Source organism: Entelurus aequoreus, linkage group LG09 (genome assembly GCF_033978785.1).
Source record: "Entelurus aequoreus isolate RoL-2023_Sb linkage group LG09, RoL_Eaeq_v1.1, whole genome shotgun sequence".
NCBI lineage: Eukaryota > Metazoa > Chordata > Actinopteri > Syngnathiformes > Syngnathidae > Entelurus > Entelurus aequoreus.
Genome location: NC_084739.1, coordinates 7,041,469 through 7,048,968, shown reverse-complemented (window position 1 = coordinate 7,048,968; position 7,500 = coordinate 7,041,469). Strand labels below are relative to the sequence as shown.

The 7,500-nt window shown below is 38.9% G+C and overlaps 1 protein-coding gene across 1 annotated transcript in view; it reads left to right on the top strand.

Annotated features, from left to right (window-relative positions):
* LOC133657091 (leucine-rich melanocyte differentiation-associated protein-like) overlaps nucleotides 1-7,500 on the top strand; it is a 1,129,882-nt gene that overhangs the window by 770,193 nt on the left and 352,189 nt on the right.

Here is a 7,500-nt window from a genome sequence, read left to right as displayed (position 1 = left end):
CTTGTGTGTTAGCAAAAATACAGTAAACTTTGTGGATTATTCTGAGTTGTTTTATTTATTTCGCATATGCAAGGTGGCAGTTATCATGAACAACAGGTGGGAGGGGCGGTCGCTTTAATTGTACTTAAATGTGTCCATATGTGCTTGTGTGTTAGCAATAATACAGTAAAGTTTGTGGATTATTCTGAGTTGTTTTATTTATTTCTCATATGCAAGGTGGCAGTTATCATGGACAACTGGTGGGAGGGGCGGTCGCTTTAATTGTACTTGTATGTGTCCATATGTGCTTGTGTGTTAGCAATAATACAGTAAAGTTTGTGGATTATTTATGAGTTGTTTTATTTATTTCTCATACGGAAGGTGGCAGTTATTATGAACAACTGGTGGGAGGGGCGGTGGCTTTAATTGTACTTTTATGTGTCCACGTGTGCTTGTGTGTTAGCAATAATACAGTAAAGTTTGTGGATTATTGTGAGTTGTTTTATTTATCTCTCATACGCAAGGTGGCAGTTATCATGGAAAACTGGTGGGAGGGGCGGTTGCTTTAATTGTACTTATATGTGTCCATATGTGCTTGAGTGTTAGCAATAATACAGTAAATTTTGTGGATTATTCTGAGTTGTTTTATTTATTTCTCATACGGAAGGTGGCAGTTATTATGAAAAACTGGTGGGAGGGGCGGTGCTTTAATTTTACTTTTATGTGTCCACATTTGATTGATTGATTGATTGAGACACATGTGCTTGTGTGTTAGCAATAATACAGTAAATTTTGTGGATTATTCAGAGTTGTTTTATTTATTTCTCATATGCAAGGTGGCAGTGATCATGAACAACTGGTGGGAGGGGCGGTCGCTTTAATTGTACTTGTATGTGTCAATATGTGCTTGTGTGTTAGCAATAATACAGTATAGTTTGTGGATTATTCTGAGTTGTTTTATTTATCTCTCATACGCAAGGTGGCAGTTATCATGGACAACTGGTGGGTGGGGCGGTCGCTTTAATTGTACTTGTATGTGTCCACATGTGCTTGTGTGTTAGCAATAATACAGTAAAGTTTGTGGATTATTCTGAGTTGTTTTATTTATTTCTCATACGCAAGGTGGCAGTTATCATGGACAACTGGTGGGAGGGGCGGTCACTTTAATTGTACTTTTACGTGTCCACACGTGCTTGTGTGTTAGCAATAATACAGTAAACTTTGTGGATTATTATGAGTTGTTTTATTTATTTCGCATACGCAAGGTGGCAGTTATCATGAACAACAGGTGGGAGGGGTGGTCGCTTTAATTGTACTTAAATGTGTCCATATGTGCTTGTGTGTTAGCAATATTACAGTAAAGTTTGTGGATTATTCTGAGTTGTTTTATTTATTTCTCATATGCAAGGTGGCAGTTATCATGGACAACTAGTGGGAGGGGGCGGTCGCTTTAATTGTACTTAATTTTGTCCACATGTGCTTGTGTGTTAGCAATAATACAGTAAAGTTTGTGGATTATTCTGAGTTGTTTTATTTATTTCTCATATGCAAGGTGGCAGTTATCATGAACAACTGGTGGGAGGGGGCGGTCGCTTTAATTGTACTTTATTGTGTCCACATGTGCTTGTGTGTAAGTGATAATACAGTAAACTTTGTGGATTATTCTGAGTTGTTGTATTTATTTATCATATGCAAGGTGGCGGTTATCATCATTAACTTGGAGAGGGAGAAATTACATCAGTTGTATCGGTCAAAGTTGTTGGTGAGCAGTCATACAGTGTCCTTTGAGTTTGTGGATTATTTTGAGTTGTATGGATTTATACTATGCAGTGGAACGGTTATCATTACCAACTGGTGAGAGAAGCAATCACGTTATTTATCAGGCATGCATGTGCCATATGCTCATGCATGAGAAATCATATCGTGGGTTTTGACTTTGCTGGATTGTCTTGAGTTTTTCTGTTTATTCCAATTTTGTGACGTGGCAGTTATCATGGACAACTGGTGGGAGGGGCGGTCGCCTCAATTGTACTTTATTGTGTCCACATGTGCCTGTGTGTTAGCGATTATACAGTAAACTTTGTGGATTATTCTGAGTTGTTTTATTTATTTCTCATATGCGAGGTGGCGGTTATCATCACTAACTGGTAGCGGGAGAAATTACATCAATTGTATCAGTCATGCTTTGTACAACCGTAGTTGTTGGTGAGCAGTCATACAGTGTCCTTTGAGTTTGTGGATTATTTTGAGTTGTATGGATGTATACTATGCAGTGAAACGGTTATCATTACCAACTGGTGAGATAATTAATCACATTATTTATCAGGCTTGTATGTGCCATATGCTTATGCATGAGCAATCATATCGTGGGTTTTGACTTTGCTGGATTGTCTTGAGTTTTTCTGTTTACTCCAAATTTGTGAGGTGGCAGTTATCATTATTTTTTTACCCGTAGATTTATGAGTTTGGGGCTTTTTATTTATTTAACAGTGGCAGTTAAATATTAAGAGAAGCAGTCATATGGGCTTTGAATGTATGCATTATTTCAACCTTTTTGTTTATTTTTTATTTTAAAAGGTGGCAGTTGTGTTTAACAGCAAGTTAATTGTTTGAGATATGTTGTGCGCACACGCACTAGTTCCTGAGCATTCATACTGTACTGTGGGCTTTATTTTGTGGGATTATTTTAAATGTTTCTCTCTACTACAGATATGCAAGGCGGCGGTTGTATTTAATAACTGGTGGGAGAAGCAGTCACTTTTGTTGGGTTTTGTGGATTATTTTGAGTTGCTCCATTCATTTCTACTATGCACGGAGGTGGCTATCATTACTTACTGGTAGGAAGAGTGACCACTTTATGGGTTATTTTGAATTAAATATATATATATTTTTAAATGCACTGTAACAACCATCATTAATAACTGGCGAGACAAGCATCAGTATGAATTGTCCTAATGTATGACTTAGCGTGGGTTTTAACTTTATGAATCGTGTTTGGTTTTTTTCCTGTTTACTACTTATAAGAAAGGTAGCAATTATCATTAAATAACTGGTGGGAGGAGCTTTAATTGTATGACACTTATTCTGCCTACATGTGCTTGTGTGTTAGCAACTATCCAGCATACTTTGACTTTGAGCATCACTTTAATTTATATTAATTTCTGCTCTCCAAAAGAGGTGATTATCATCACTAACTGGTAGGAGGAGGAGGGATAGCATCAACTGTATCATTCTTGCTCTGAGCACACATACTTGTGTGTGAGCGACCATACAGTCTGTTCCAATGTGTGGGACGTGGGTTTTGACTTTGTATATCGTTCTCCTTATTTCAGTTATAAAAAGTGGTAGTTATTATTAATAACAGTTGGGAGGAGCCATGGTGAGACATGGTGTGCACACACATACTCGTTACTGAGCGGACATACTGTGGGCTTTGACTTTTTGCAATTGTTTAGTTTTTTTCCTTTTATTACAAATATGCAAGGTGGCGGTTATCATTAATAACTGTTGGGAGGAGCGGTTGCTTTAACTGTATGACACTTGTTCTGCCCACATGTGCTTGTGTGTTAGCAATCATACAGCAGACTTTGATTCTGTGGATTATTTTGAGTTTTTATATTTATTTCTATTACGCGTTGTTGTGGTTGCTATTAATAACTGGTGAGTGAATTGATCCCATGACATGCCAGACACCTATGTTGTGTGTGTTCATGCAAGAGTTCTCAGTCCGTGTTTTTTGACTTAATTGGATTGTTTTGAATTGTCTTGTCTATTACAAGTATGTGAGGTGGCGGTAATCTTTAATAACTGGTGGGATGAGCGGTCCCTTCAATTGTATGGCACTTCTACACACACGTGGGTATCTGTTGGCAGATATTGGTATCATACAGCAGAATTTGAGGATTATTTTGAGTTGTTGTAGTTATTATATATGTTGTAGTTATTATATATACCATGCATTGTTGCGGTTGGTATTAATAACTGGTGAGAGAAGTGATCCTATAAAATTGCCAGACACGTATGTTGTGTGTGTTCATGCAAGAGTATTCTTTCCGTGGTTTTTGACTCTGTTGGATTGTTTTACGTTTTTCTGTCTATTACATATATGTGAGGTGGCGGTTATCATTAATAACTGGTGGGAGGAGCGGTCACTCTAACAGTATGACACTTGTTTTGCCCACATGTGCTTGTGTGTTAGCAACCATACAGCAGACTTGGACTTTGTGGATTATTTTAAATTGTTCTTTTTATTTTTATTATGCATTGTTGCAGTTGCTATTAATAACTGGTGAGAGAAACGATCCCATGAAATGCCAGACAAGTATGTTGTCTGCATTCATGCAAGAATAATCATTGAATGGTTTTGGACATTTTTGGATTTTTAAAAGTTGTTTTGTTTATTACAAATGTATGAGGTGGCGGTTTTTATTAATAACTGGTGGGAGGAGCGGGCGCTTCAATTGTATGACACTTGTTCTGCCCACATGTGCTTGTGCGTCAGCAATCATACAGCAAACATTGACTTACTGTTGGATTGTTTGAAGTTATTCCATCTATTTTGTATATTTGAGGTGGCGGTTATCATTGATAACTGGTGGGAGGAGCAGTCCCTTCAATTGTGTGACACTTCTACACACACATGCGTATGCGTTGGCAATCATACTGCAGACTTTGGATTATTTTGAGCCTTTTCATTTCTGTTGCGCGGGATGGAGATTATCATTAATAACTGGTGAGAGCAGCGGTCCCTTCAATTGTGTGACACTTCTACACACACGTACGTATGCGTTGGCAATCATACCGCAGACTTTGGATTATTTTGAGTCTGTTCATTTCTGTTGTGCGAGGTGGAGGTTATCATTAATAACTGGTGAGAGGAGCAGTCCCCTCAATCGTGTGACACTTCTACACACATGTGCGTATGCGTTGGCAATCACACTGCAGACTTTGACTCTGGATTATTGTGAGTCTGTTCATTTCTGTTGTGCGAGGTGGAGGTTGTCATTAATAACTGGTGGGAGCAGCAGTCCCTTCAATTGTGTGACACTTCTACACACACATGCGTACGTGTTGGCAATCATACAGCAGACTTTGAGGATTATTATCTACCATGCATTGTTGCGGTCGCTATAAATAACTGGTGAGAGAAGCGATCCCGTGAAATGCCAGACACGTATGTTGTGTGTGTTCATGCAAGAGTACTCAGTTCGTGGTTTTTGACTTTTTGGGATTGTTTAAACTTCTTCTGCCTATTATATATATATATGCAAAGTGGCGGTTATCATTAATAACTGGTGGGAGGAGCAGTCCCTTCAATTGTGTGACACTTCTACACACACACGTGCGTATGCGTTGGCAATCACACTGCAGACTTTGACTCCGGGTAATTTTGAGTCTGTTCATTTCTGTTGCGCGAGGTGGAGGTTTTCATTAATAACTGGTGGGAGGAGCAGTCCCTTCAATTGTGTGACACTTCTACACACACACATGCGTACGTGTTGGCAATCATACAGCAGACTTTGAGGATTATAATCAACGATGCTATTAATAACTTGTGAGAGATGCGATCCCATGAAAATCTACCATGCTATTAATAACTGGTGAGAGAAGTGATCCCATGCAATGCCAGACACGTATGTCGTGTGTGTTCATGCAAGAGTACTCAGTTTGTGGTTTTTGACTATGTTGGATTGTTTACAGATTTTCTGCCTATTACATATATGCAAAGTGGCGGTTATTATTAATAACTGGTGGGAGGAGTGGTCACTTTAACAGTATGACATTTGTTCTGCCGACATGTGCTTGTGTGTTAGTAATCATACAGCAGACTTTGACGATTATTTTGAGTTGTTCTGTTTATTTCTATTACGCATTGTTGTGGTTGCTATTAATAACTGGTGAGAGAATTGATCCCATGAAATGCCAGACACGTATGTTGTGTGTGTTCATGCAAGAGTTCTCAGTCCGTGTTTTTTGACTTCATTGGATTGTTTTTAATTGTCTTGTCTATTACAAATATGTGAGGTGGCGGTTATCTTTAATAAATGGTGGGACGAGCGGTCCCTTCAATTGCATGGCACTTCTACACACACGTGGGTATCTGTTGGCAATCATACAGCAGACTTTGAGGATTATTTTGAGTTGTTTTATTTATTCCTACCGTGCATTGTTGCGGTTGGTATTAATAACTGGTGAGAGAAGTGATCCTATAAAATGCTAGACACGTATGTTGTGTGTGTTCATGCAAGAATAATCATTGAATGGTTTTGGACTTTGTTGGATTTTTAATTTTGTTTCTGTTTATTACAAATGTATGAGGTGGCGGTTTTTATTAATAACTGGTGGGAGGAGCGGGCGCTTCAATTGTATGACACTTGTTCTGCCCACATGTGCTTGTGCGTCAGCAATCATACAGCAAACATTGACTTACTGTTGGATTGTTTGAAGTTATTCCATCTATCATGTATATTTGAGGTGGCGGTTATCATTAATAACTGGTGGGAGGAGCAGTCCCTTCAATTGTGTGACACTTCTACACACACATGCGTATGCGTTGGCAATCATACTGCAGACTTTGGATTATTTTGAGTCTGTTCATTTTTGTTGCGCGGGATGGAGATTATCATTAATAACTGGTGGGAGCAGCGGTCCCTTATGCGTTGGCAAACATACTGCAGACTTTGACTCAGGGATATTTTGAGTCTGTTCATTTCTGTTGCGCGAGGTGGAGGCTATCATTAATAACTGGTGAGAGGAGCGGTCCCTTCAATCGTGTGACACTTCTACACACATGTGCGTATGCGTTGGCAATCATACTGCAGACTTTGACTCTGGATTATTGTGAGTCTGTTCATTTCTGTTGTGCGAGGTGGAGGTTGTCATTAATAACTGGTGGGAGCAGCAGTCCCTTCAATTGTGTGACACTTCTACACACACATGCGTACGTGTTGGCAATCATACAGCAGACTTTGAGGATTATTATCTACCATGCATTGTTGCGGTCGCTATAAATAACTGGTGAGAGAAGCGATCCCGTGAAATGCCAGACATGTATGTTGTGTGTGTTCATGCAAGTGTACTCAGTTCGTGGTTTTTGACTATGTTGGATTGTTTACAGTTTTTCTGCCTATTACATATATGCAAAGTGGCGGTTATCATTAATAACTGGTGGGAGGAGTGGTCACTTTAACAGTATGACACTTGTTCTGCCGACATGTGCTTGTGTGTTAGCAATCATACAGCAGACTTGGACTTTGTGGATTATTGTCTGTTATTCTATTTATTTTTACTATGCATTGTTGCCGTTTCTATTACTAACTGGTGAGAGAAACCATCCCATGAAAGGCCAGACACGTACAGTATGTTGAACTTGTGTGTGTTCATGCAAGAGTACTCATTCCGTCGTTTTTAACTTTGTTGAATTGTTTGAAGTTTTTCTGTATAATACAAATGCATGAGATGGCAGTTTTTATTAATAACTGGTGAGAGGAGCGGTTGCTTCAATTGTATGACACTTGTTCT